Source organism: Phocoena phocoena, chromosome 16 (assembly GCF_963924675.1).
Source record: "Phocoena phocoena chromosome 16, mPhoPho1.1, whole genome shotgun sequence".
Taxonomy (NCBI): Eukaryota; Metazoa; Chordata; class Mammalia; order Artiodactyla; family Phocoenidae; genus Phocoena; species Phocoena phocoena.
This window is the reverse complement of record NC_089234.1, coordinates 39,755,858-39,769,141: the sequence shown is the minus strand read 5'-3', so window position 1 is coordinate 39,769,141 and position 13,284 is coordinate 39,755,858. Positions and strand designations below refer to the sequence as shown.

Below are 13,284 nucleotides of genomic sequence, written 5' to 3'. Positions count from 1 at the left end.
TCTTTTACTTTTTTAACTTTGAAAAAGACGACCAATCTATGCTTACAGTTTAAAAACACGAGCGCACACAGCAGCTGATGCTGAGTATACGATGGGAGCGCCACACACAGAGGCTGCACCAAAGTACCACAGGGGAAACGCATTCCGGGGTAATTGCCAAGAAAGCTATTCATCTCCACATCAGACACAATGGCATTACGAGGCGGGGAGAGAAAGAAGAGTTGAAGGACGCCATCCTGCACGCAAAGCGTGCGTTTCAACTTTATTAGGCCTCAACTAAGAGACGCTGCGCGGCAGCCAAGGCAATGATTGCTGTGGAGACAGCAAAGTCAGAAGCCTGTCAAAGGTCAGCCCCAACCAGCGTGGAGGAAAGACACATCAGACAACCGAGCAAAAGCAAGCCTTTCACAAGCAGAGTGCTAAAAGTAGCAATTACGTATAATGAAATGTCAAAAGGGATGGAGAAAGAGTTAACCAAGATGACAAGGGGGCAAACGCCAGAGCCAACCCTTTCCAAAGAATTAGCCACTTTGGCAAAGATTAAGTCAGCCACCTCATCTGTTTGCAAGAAGCTATGCTCCTATCTTCTAGGACTGTGGCTTGTTTTCGATGAGACTTAAAGCTCACATCAGACTTTTCTGCACATTCATAAACTGCCTCGTTTGCAAAACAAAGGAAACATACCTTTAAAGGAGGGCTCAACAGCAAAGTATAACCCACAACATCACTCAAGTCGGACGTCATTTCAGAAGAACTAAGGCAGCGGTTCTCAAACTTGAGAGGCACTGAATCATCTCGAGGGCTTTTTAAATACAGATTGCTGGGCTCCACCCCCAACAGGTATTGGTTTGGCCCCAAGAATTTACATACGTAATAATTCCCAGGTGGTGCTGATAGATGCTGCTGGTCCAGGCACCACAACTTAAGAACCATTAGTCTAAGAAAAAGTAAGGAGTACATGTACTTTCATGCCTAGACTTGTGATTGGAAGAACAAACAGAGTAACTTACTTAAACATTTTAAATCTTTTTGACATATCCAAAGCCTGCAGGGAAAATCAGGGGGCAATTTAATTGGGGTAGAATATTAATTTTGTTTTTCTTCTCAAATAGATTATTTTCTGTTAGTAAGGGTCTTAGATCAGTACTTTGTAAACTTAAATGTATATAAGAATCCCCTGGCGGCCTTGTTAAAGTGCTGATTCTGATTGCGTAGGTCTGGAGTGAGGCCTCAGATTTAACCTAACAAGTGCCCAGGTGACACTACTGCTGCTGGTCCAAGGGCCCCACTTAGAGCAGCAAAGTCTAGGATACAATAAGAAGCAATGTAACATGGGGGTCAAGAGTGAGGACTCAGGAGTGGAGCTGCCTGAATACAAGTGCAAGCTCTGTCAGTTACTAGCTGTGGGACATGGGCAAGTGACTTAACCTCTTTATGGCTCAGCTTCATCTGTAAAATTAGATTAAACAGAATACCTACCTCATACATTGTTGTGAGAATTAAACAAGTCAATATGTGTAAAGCACGGTGCTTGGCAAGGGATAAGTATTCCACAATCATTACCAGTGTATGCAGAGTAAGGGAGCTGATTTGCTTTTAAGCAACCCACTTCTATATTTGTTTTTTATACTCTCTTTACAGCTGCTTCAAGTTAAGCAGTTCTTGTTGAGGATGGGAGGCCAGGGTCTCATAAGATTAAATATTTGATTTGAAAGAATCTTCATCTAACTGCTGACTGCTATTGCATAATTTATACTTCTTAAGGTTATATATAAAACGAGCCTGTCCCTGAAGATTTCAATGAGCTTTCGTCATTTTTTTTTTCATCCAAGGCAGTACTGAACTAAGTCGTGCGTGTGTGTGTGTGTGTGTGTGTGTGTGTGTGTGTGTGTGCGCGCGCACAGGTGCATGGAGGGGGTTCTGATGATAAGAAAATATATACAAGTGCTTTGCCTAATGTTGCAGACATAACTGGTGGTGAAATATTCACATATAACTACTTCCTTATTTTGTGTATGGAATAGAATTACAGGGACTTCCAACTCCTCCCACTACTCAAGTTTTCTTAGAAGCAATAGTTCTAATAGACAGGCAGAAACATACTTTCTCCTACTTTGCTTGCCCCTCCAGTGGAAAGAAGTAGTGTTAATTCCAGCTGTGATTACTTAAGAGTCCCTATACCAGCCTTTGTTTTCTAATAGGGAATAAAAAGTTCTGGTGAACTAGAAGGTACTGGCTGAATATTTATGAAGTGAGAAAAGCAATAATTTCCCATTAACAATATAAAGAGATATTCTGAGGCCCAAACCACTTCTGTTATGATGGAACATTTTGCAATGCCTGTCTGCTTCCAAATGTCAGCATAGTAAGACTGTTTTTGCGACGCTGTCAATATTTTATTGAAAGGGTAATCTGGGATAATTGTAGAGTCCTGAAACTGCACCTGCTATAATTTCACTCTTAGCTTTGGGGAAACAGCCTCTTTTAAAATGACAACATAACAGAATAGCTTTGTAACCAACGGCTTTTTCACATCTACACCATTCATATTTGAGATCACAAGTATAAACACACATGCAGACACACTGAGATTTGATGACTGGAATGACTGAGACGTCGTGGTTTTTTTGTTTTGTTTTGTTTTGTTTTTAATTCTTTATAAAGCAGAGAGGGCATTTGGCCCTGAAAAGAAAGAGGAAATTATATCAGAAAGGGGAGAATTTTGAATTTTAGTGACAGTTGTTCTCGCCATAGAACACAGTAATTATTATGAATACTTTTAATACCACTCTATCCAACAAGGCATTCCTTATTTCCAGCGTCTTTAAGGTAAATAAAATGCCTTGCTACAATTCCAGAATCTTAAAATAAATTCTGCAATTCTAGAGAGATAAGCATTCCTTTCAAAGGCTGTACGTTTGCACTTACTCTATTGCAAAGTTTTATAGCATGGTACTGCTCTCACATAAATAAGGTGGGGAAGTAGGCTATCCATTTGGTTTACAAATGAAATGCAAGACCTTCTGTAAATAACTAACCAAAGATACGCTTAATGATCTCCCCAGATTTATTAGGAGAAAATTCCCTATCCATCAATTAATATATCATACAATCTTCAGCCAAGCACAATGTCTATTATCAGAGTGATTTAGGTAAGTAAAAATCAGTCTACCAAACGAGGTCAATAATGGATTAATTTGGAAAACTTGTGACATACCTCAAGACAATCAAAAGACCAGAAATAATTAAAAGCTGCTAACAATTTTATAAGTTACTTGGTATCTTAAGACTATTGGCTATATAATATTTGCATGAATGTGTGCATGAAAATATGTATTTTCATACTTTAAATGTATGTATTAAGAAAGATACACTCCTACCATAAGAGTCACTTCAAATATGGGTATTAAACATACCTTTTTCTTCTCTCTCCAAAACTAGACATAAGCAGATTGCTTTTATAAAATTTATAAAGGGGATAATATATTTTACATATTTTATTCAACAGGAATTGATAAAGTCTTCTCTCAGCTGTAGCAATAGGAAATAGAAGGAGCATCTGGGAGATCCAAGGAGTGGGCATGCAGCATCAAGTTTTTAAAGTAAATAAATTAAAAATGTGTGCACAGAATTGATTTCACAAGTAACTTCAGAAATAAAGGATTACATTGAAACATAACTATCGTATATTTTAAATATATTAGAACAAGCTTATTAGCATCAAAACTTTATAACAAATGGATGAAAACAAATATATTCAGCAAGATAAATTTCAGAGTAATGAGTATACACTGTGAAGTACCTAATACACATTACTGAAAAGATTCTTCAACCATGACATACCATTCAAGCTCTTACAGCTTTATTTTCCTCTTCTACAGAATGGGAGTAATAAAATCTGCTATACTTCCCTCAATTATATGAGCAAATGGATGCAAAAGCATTTGGAAAATTATTACCTACAATATAAGCACAAGATAACTAAAATGCTCGTTAACAATTCACTAAGAGCTTATGTTGCGTGTGCTTTGCATTTTGCACAGGGCTCCCTTATATATTTTTCTTGACATCTTCAGAACACCTCCAAAGGTAGGCCACACATGTAATACCTAATCCTATTTTGTTGATGAGGAGCTAAAGACAAAAGAATATGTGATTTACTCAGTCAGCCAGAACTGACTAAGGGTCCAAGGAAGAAGGCTTCAGAGGAAACCAAACCTGATGACACCTTGATCTTGGACTTCTAACCTCCAGAACTGTGAGAAAATAAATCTCTGTTGTTTAAAAAAAAAAAAAAAAAAATAGTCACAGGGCTGAACTCTGCATTTCTACTGGGAGCATTCTCAAAGGAAGTGCCCCATGAGAAATGGAGGATAACAGTAGGATACCCAAAAGAACGTTGCTGGGTGTGTTTCTTTGTTTGCTTTCGATTATGCTTTGTGAGCATGTGTGTGAAAAAGAGAAATTCAAATACAGTGTTGTAGAAATGGAAAAAAAATTAATTTTCCTTTTACCAAGCAGAAAGCTAAAATAGTCTGAGCAATACAAAGTAAGGCACTGGAACATCTGGATTCTACAGCCTGAGAAGCATCCAGATACAACACCAAACAGGAACACAGCCTCTGCTGGTGATCAGTTCACAGTGATGAATTCTATCCTCATACGGTTTTGCAGGCAGCCAGTCTCGAACAGGAGGTCAGAGCATTACCAAGTCGCTGCTGCAGCACACACAGAAACATACCAGAGACCCCTAAAAAGATCTAATGGGGGCTTTCGTGCCTGGTGTTAATTCCTATATCCTCAGTTTGGCAATGCCTGGAGCATTCTAAGTCATAGTTTTTAAGCCTTTACCATGGACAGGCTACCATGACAGGGGATACCTAGAGAGCAAAACACAGACCTAGCTGTAAAGATACAGTGTACTGTAGGAAAAGGCATGCATAATCAGACAAAATAGAACAGTCATTGGAAGCAACCAAGATATCCTTCAATAGGTGAATGTATAAATAATCTGTTGTACCTCCAGACAATGGAGTATTATTCAGTGCTAAAAAGAAATGGGCTAACAAACCAGGAAAAGAAGTGGAGGAGCCTTAAGTGCATATTACTAAGTAAAAGACGCCCATCTGAAAAAGGCTACATACTATATGATATTCTGGGAAAGGCAAACTATGGACACAGTGAAAGGATCAGAAATTGCCAGGGGCTGGGGGTAGGGAGGGATGAATAGAGCACAGAGGATTTTTAGGGCAGTGAAACCACTCTGCATGAAACTGTAATGGTGGATACATGTCATTATACCTTTGTCACAACCCACAGAATGTTCACCATGAAGAATGAGCCCTCATGGTAAACTATGGACTCTGGGTGATAACGATGTGTCAATGTGGGTTCATCAACTGTAACAAATGTTACACCACACTCTGGTGTATGACTTAGATAGTGGAGGAAGCTATACATGTGTAGGGACAGGAAGTACATGGGAAATCTCTATACCTTCTGCTTACTTTTGATGTTAACCTAAAACTGCTTTAAAAAAAAAGCAGTATATAAAAAGGCAAAAACAGGTCAGTCTAATGACAGAACACAGTGCTATGTGAACACACAAGATGGGCATCCTGTTTTGTGGATACGAAGGATGATTTCTGGGAAGGAAGGTGAAGAGTATTTCTTGTACTTTCTGGGTATGTTACTTTTTATAACCAATCCGAATGTCAAGTGCTTCCTCTTTAAAATGGGCATAATAATGCATACCATGCCCATTATTGTGAGGATGAAAGATTATACATGTAAATCACCTAATACTGCCTGGTAAGCAGTAGCCCCAAAAGAGGTCCTCATCGCTATCTTGTACAGTGCAAACCAGGCTATTATTTTATCAGTCTAGAACAAAGTTGTACAAATTATAAATCAATTAACTTAAAATTAAACTAAGATATCCTAGTTGCCCTTTTGGGCGTATTGAATGAGCTAATTTAAAAATTCATTGAATTGTGATTCTAATGCTTGTTTTTAAAACAGTTAAAGTCCTGCTAAACTGTCAAGTGGAGAGCCTCCCTGAAATGGCAGATGGCCTCTGTAGCACAGGGTTTTCAAACAACTAGACCATGTTTACTCTCACCTCAACCTATGGACCACTAAAAGTTGTTTATTAAGTAATCATTAATTTGCTTTCCTATTTAAGATAAAAGGCATATTAATTTATCCTGGGTTTTTTGAAGTAGTGAAAATAGTCTTCAGGCATCCATTACTACCTCAATATCTTTCTGATTCTAGAAACTACCCTTGCATTTGTAGCTATCTCTTAAATTATCTGCAACAGACATCTTAGCCAAGAAGGCATATATTCTGAATTGTTTCTAATTCTAGACAGTCACAATAACAAAGTGTCATTACAAGATAAATACATTGTGGTTCTTCCTCACAAATATAATAGACAGCTATAACATTTTACATGTTATTTTATTTATAGGAATATCTTAGAAAATAATACGTATCATTTGTTTGAGTGTTAACTGAAATTCAGTCTCCAGGTAAAAAAACGTTTTACCTAAAATCACCTTGCTTTTTACTCACAACCCACTGAAATAGATACTCATTACATAGATACTCACTACTTCCTTTTTGTTTCCCTGTGGAAACCAGCTGAGAAAAGTAGAATAACTTGCAGAAGGTCCCACAATAAGGGTGTAGTTGGGGTTTGAACTAAAACAAAGAAAGGAGTAAAAAAGGAGAGAATTTTTTGAGCAAATAATAAAGAATATAGAGGGTAGCAATGAGAAAGGAAAGAAAGCAAGGAATGGAAATGAATTAAGTACAGAAGTGCACCTCCTCAGCAACATGAAAGGAGAAGTTCCTTGTTTTATCCACAAAATCATCTCAATTTTGCATCAGTCTTACAATTCCCATGTAATAACGCCTTTCAGAGTGGGAAAAGTTATCATTTGGTAAGCACCCAATTAAACTTCAACTCAAGGGACCTAAATGAAGGTGAGCCAGCATCTTCTTTTGACTTCCACTACTCCCAAGAAAGAAATCAAGCAATCTTTGAAGACTTGTAAATTCTTTTAGACCATTATGGTATTTGTAACTAACACAACAAGTTACTACAGGATAGGTTGGTCACTATTAGGACAGATTTTTCATGAATGTTACAATTTGAAATTGTATTGCCATAAATCCTAGGGCATGATAACCTCCCTCGGAAGCAGCTCTATGACAAGCAGTTTTTCTTGATAAAAAAGTTGATAAAAAAGTAATAGAGTTCCAAACAGTCATTTAACTAAAAAAAGGAAAAAAAAGTCTTCTGAAAGAGATAAAGCTATTAATATATCATACTAGAATGTCTATATTTGGGGGTAAAAGGTATAAAGAATAAAATAACTATTTTAAAACATTAACAAAATAGGATATTAAATAAACTTAGTACCTAGTCGCTAATAATATCATTCTCAAAATCAACCAACCAAACATCAATGTTTTAAAATGGTTTATCTCAGATTTGTATATTCCCATCTGCACATTCATTTTATGAGCTTCTTAGGTACATCATGAAATATGCATGTCATCACTGTCTTGTATAGTATTTTAAACTGACCTTTTCTTCATGGAAACATTTTTTAGAAAATTGTTGAGACACAATTTTACAGCACTAAGATAGTTTTCATGCCAACTGCAATTTCTTTTAAATAAATAACTGCTTAAAATATAAATGAAAAACATTTTAAAATTCAAGAATTGGCAATTATCACTGATTTATTTGAAAGTCTTTCATATGATAAACATCTATCCACTTGCAAAAACACTAAATAAATATGAATGTGTGAAGAGTAAACAAAAAAAAAAATCCACTACACTTCTGAAATTTTGGTTTGGATTCAGTGAGACTTTTAAATTAAATCTGAATTTTCTGCCTTTGAATTTAAATCATCAGGAAAAGATGATAAGGTTAGACTACAAATTCAATTGCTTCCAGAAGCTTATATCACAATGTTATATGAGAATATAATACAAGGGAAAAAATGGAAAATTTTCCACTTACTTTTTATGTATTTAGTTTATCTTTAATAGATACTCCAAGAAGAATAAACCAAATGCAATATATCTCTTGTTAGACAAAAATATAAAAGATGGGGTGGGGTGGGACTTCCCTGGTGGCACAGTGGTTAATAATCTGCCTGCCAATTCAGGGGACACAGATTTCAGCCCTGATCCAGGAAGATCCCACATGCCGCAGAGCAACTAAGTTGCTGTGCCACAACTACTGAGCCCGTGAGCCACAACTACTGAAGCCCATGTGTCTAGGTCCCCGTGCTCCGCAACAAGAGAAGCCACTGCGGGGCTTCCCTGGTGGCGCAGTAGTTGAGAGTCTGCTTGCTAGTGCAGGGGACACGGGTTCGAGCCCTGGTCTGGGAGGATCCCACATGCCGTGGAGCAACTAAGCCCATGAGCCACAACTACTGAGCCTGCGTGTCTGGAGCCTGTGCTCCTCAACAAGAGAAGCCACGATAGCAGGGGGCCTGCACACTGCGAAGAGGAGTGGCCCCCACTTGCCACAACTAGAGAAAGCCCTCGCACAGAAATGAAGACCCAGCACAGCCCAAAATTAATTAATTAATTAGTTAAAAAAAAAAAGAGAAGCCACTGCAATGAGAAGCTCCTGCACCACAAGGAAGAGTAGCACTGGCTCACTGCAACTAGAAAAAGCCCGTGTGCAGCAACGAAGACCCAACGCAGCCATAAATGAATGAATGAATAAATGAATAAATAAATAAATAAATAAATAAATAAATAAAGACATGGGTCATGGAGCCAGAGAAGCCTGGGTTTAAAAGCTAACTGTATGCTACCCACAAGCATGTAGACCCCAGACTGGTTGGAACCAGAAGGTTGTTGACTCCCAATTATCTCACCACCAACAAATCAGAAGAATGTCCATGAGCTGATCACGCCCTGCTCCTTAAACACTATAAGACTCCTCTGTACCCACTCCAGGGCAGGACACAGTCTTGAGGGCATTAGCCTGCTGTGGCCCCCTTTGACTTGAAAAGCAAGAAAAGCTACTCTTTTCTACCTCACCCAAAACTCTATTTTCAAGTTCTATTTGGCACTGGTGAACAGAGGCCGAGTTTCAGCAACAGACTGACACAACACAATTTAAATTTTCTCCCCTATTTCTCTAAGGAATGCTATCAAAGTCATCATACATGAAGTCAGCTCGTCATGTATCATTCACTATAGGAAATTCACCCAGTGATCTAAAGTGGGAAAACTGACATTGAAAAAGATATCCATTTCCAAATAGGCTTAATAAGAGATAATGCTCCTTTTCTTTTTTCTTTTTTTTTTTATTAGAAGGTTTGGGTCAAAGAAATAGAATGTGATGGTTGAAAATTATTTAATATGTGAAATCTTCCTTTGAAAGGAACAAATAATGCAGAGGGCAAGAATCCTCCCAATATGAAATCAGAAGTGTCAATGGGAGTAATTTATAAATGATTCAAATAAAAATGTATAATTTTATATAAACACTTTGAATTAACTCAAACATTTAATTTTAGTTTCATTTCTACCATGTAGCCTCCCAGTAATTACTTCCTTATTTCATATACAGGCAGTATGCTAGACAGCTGAGACTAGAAAAGATAATTGGTTCAGTTCCCTGTTTCTAATGCAGTAATTCTAAAATTTGAGTGTGTATAAGAAGCATTAAGGGAGATTTCAAGGCCTCAACCTACAGGGTTCCTATTCAGTGTGTTTAATGTAGGAATAAGAAATGCATTTTGTACAGCCAGGTATTTTGTGCACTTCTTTCCAGATGATGGGGAGAAGCATTGTTCTAATGAATATCGAAATCACTTGGAACAAATTTTTTTTTTTTTTGGAGGATCTCCAAAGACAGAACTCTCCAAATACACTGGTACTTCATTCTAGTTTTGTTTATCCCTGTGATGGCCAAAGATTTTTTTTTCCTTATGTCCATTAAAGATGTCTAAAATTATTTTAAGATAAAGTACAACACATTAAGAGTCAGTGTGGAGCTTCTCTGGAGGCGCAGTAGTTAAGAATCTGCCTGCCAATGCAGGGGACACGGGTTCGAGCCCTGGTCCGGGAAGATCCCACAGGCCACGGAGCAACTAAGACCGTTGAGCCCAACTACTGAGCCTGCGAACCACAACTACTGAGCCCGTGTGCCTAGAGCCCACGCTCCACAACAAGAGAAGCCACCGCTATGAGAAACCCGTGCACCGCAACGAAGAGTAGCCCCTGCTCGCCGCAACTAAAAAAAGCCCACGCGCAGCAACGAAGACCCAACGCAGCTAAAAATAAATTTTAAATAAAATAAATTAATTTAAAAAAAAGAGTCAGTGTGATCTACATAACTTTCTGATTTATGATATTCCAGTACCTTTTCTTTGTTGAATAGTCTTAGCTCTTAAAAGCATTTTACCATTGAGCTAGCTAACTTCGCTAAGACCATTCTGTACTCAAAAGATAAATCTCATACTATCTTCTTCCTTCCCATCCCCATTCTGTTTTAATCTCAAGTATTTTATGCCTTCCTTGAATATCTGATGAGGATCTGTAAAACATAAGGGGGAAAAAAAATCCCAGAATTTTCTTTACAAATTTCATTAGCTCTCAATTCTAGTATCCATTGATTGAAATAAGTGGTGGTTCAGATAACGTTTTAAATTTACGGACAGCCATCATAGCCTCCAAAATTGAGATACTGCAATGTAGACAAAACATTTCTTTTGTCATTCCAGACATCATTTGTTTCTGTGCGGTTTTTTACAAAATATATATTGTAGCAATATTTTAAAATATAAAATATACCCAAAGAGAGCTATGTGTAAAAGAGCTAAAAGAAATTTTTTTGAAATTATGGCCAACTCTAGAGATATGTAAAAGCAGTAAATATGATCAATGCAATTCCTAGCTTATGAAATACCTGATATAGAGTGCATCCTAACTTAATAACTAAAAAATTCTGCTTCCAGCTTTATCTGGAGAAGCTTTTTGTAATAGTGCCACATATATATGTTGGAAATCTGATTTTTTTCCCCCAAAGCAGCACAAATCTGCACTTCATGACAACAGCTACCTTTTATATGATACTCTGTGTAATTATGTAAATCCTAAGTTCAATTTTGGAGATGGGTTTCCTAGGACAATAGTTTGGTGCATTAAAAAAAAAAAAGATTAAAGACAGTAGTAGCAAAATACATTTACCTACACATGGATCTATTTCTTGACTTATGCCTAAACATGCAACATAGGTATTTGTCAATTATTAAGTAGTTGATTATCTGTCCTTTAACTTTTCCACCCACAGCCCATCTTCCCATTCCCATGGCTAATTTTCCTGGATAGCTGATAATGTTTTTGAAATAGTAGTCACAACACCACCACCACCATCAAAAAAGATGAAACTACAGATATCTCAGTTTGTTTCTTTACCTCTAATAATATGACTGAGAATGATTCAGAGGTCACCTATTAATATCATTATATGCTGAAACTTGCATGAGCTTTGAAAATCATCTTCTCCAACAGTCTGATGTTATGGGTAAGAAAATGCAGACACAGAGAACTTATGTAGCGAGCTTGTGGTCACACAGCTGGTAAGCAGCAGTTGGTCCTAAAACCGAAGACTTCTGACTCCGAGTTGAAAACCCTTTCCCATCATACTGTGTGTGGGCAGGCAATCATTGCAGAAAAGACTGAAAAGGCTACTGATATTTATTCTTAAATTTCCTAACATTAGATGGCCTTTGTCTAAACTTTATCAAACCAAATTTCAGTTCCTATAACCAGTTTTGTAGGAAGTTGGAAATATTTTTCTATCATTAAAATGATTAATAATGTATTACTTAGCTGTAACAGTTCAACCTGTATATGTGTTTCTAAAATTTTATGTACTATTTATTTTTGGCTGCGTTGGGTCTTTGTTGTTGTGCATGGGCTTTTCTCTGGTTGCGGTGAGCGGGGGCTACTCTTCATTGTGGTGCACAGGCTTCTCATTGCAGTGGCTTCTCTTGTTGCGGAGCATGGGCTCTAGGCACGCGGGCTTCAGTAGTTGTGGCACGTGGGCTCAGTAGTTGTGGCTCGTGGGCTGTAGAGCACAGGCTCAGTACTTGTGGCGCATGGGCTTAGCTGCTTCGCGGCATGTGGGATCTTCCTGCACCAGGGCTCGAACCCGTGTCCCCTGCATTGACAGGTGGATTCTTAACCACTGTGCCACCAGGGAAGTCCCTTATGTACTATTTAAAATCTTCCTGGGAATTCAGTTCCACTAGCCCCTCACAGGAGGGAGAGGGAGTGCTGAATTTTGGCAACCACACATGCACTTACACCAATCTCCACTCCTATTCTCATCTGAGCACATAAAAGTCTTGTTGGGAGGGTGGTGAGAGAAAATTATGTGTGATTTAAAAGTTACCTATAGGATTTTGATTACACTGTATCTAGCTGAGAACCATTTAAAGGCATCCTGTAGATTCATTACTCCCAAAAAAAGTTACTTTCAAATGAATATAAAATGTTGGTATAGTTGATGCCACAGTTTACCATTAGATTCCCTGGATCCAGGAAGATTTGTGTAGCAGATAAAGTGAAAACAGCTCTGATGAGACCAAAGTTCATGACCTCCCACAATGCCTGTCATGGTGCCTGAAATTCCCTCAAAGAGATTCAATTATCAGAGTAAGGTATATTCTTTAGAAGATTTAGGTATAAAAATCTGCATTACTTGGAAAGGAATCCAGGAACCCGGCTAAGTCCTCCATTTTCCATCAATAACACATACTAGCATGAACTGATTTATTACATCAATTCTCGCTATAGGAGACAGATTGGCACTTCTCGACAAAATGAAATCCCAAGTATTTCAATACTGTGGGAAACACCTAAGGTCACGTTAGTGTCCTACAGAAATTTGGACCCAGGAGTCTGTGGACCTTACTAAAAGGTAGCCAATCGGAAGGCACACCATACCTTTCTCACAGTTCTGCCTCAACCTGTGCCAGGCTGACAATTTTCTTTTTTTAGAAAGAAAACATTCACAGAGCAAGATTAACCTTCTACTTCATGGAAATTCAAAGGATCGAAGCAACAGCAACTTGATTATAATCTCAGGGCTATTCTTCTCCACCAAAGGTAAACAATCTACTTGATCTGAAAAGCCAGGGTGTGAGAATCTCACCTCTACATTCAAACCTTCCAGCATTCAAAGACTTCCTACACTGATAATATGAGCAATTTCTCCAAAGTCTGGATAAA

The 13,284-nt window shown here is 37.9% G+C and overlaps 1 protein-coding gene across 2 annotated transcripts in view; it reads right to left on the bottom strand.

Moving 5' to 3' along the window:
- PRKG1 (protein kinase cGMP-dependent 1) overlaps positions 1-13,284 on the bottom strand; it is a 1,186,243-nt gene that overhangs the window by 445,887 nt on the left and 727,072 nt on the right. The window lies entirely within an intron of this gene.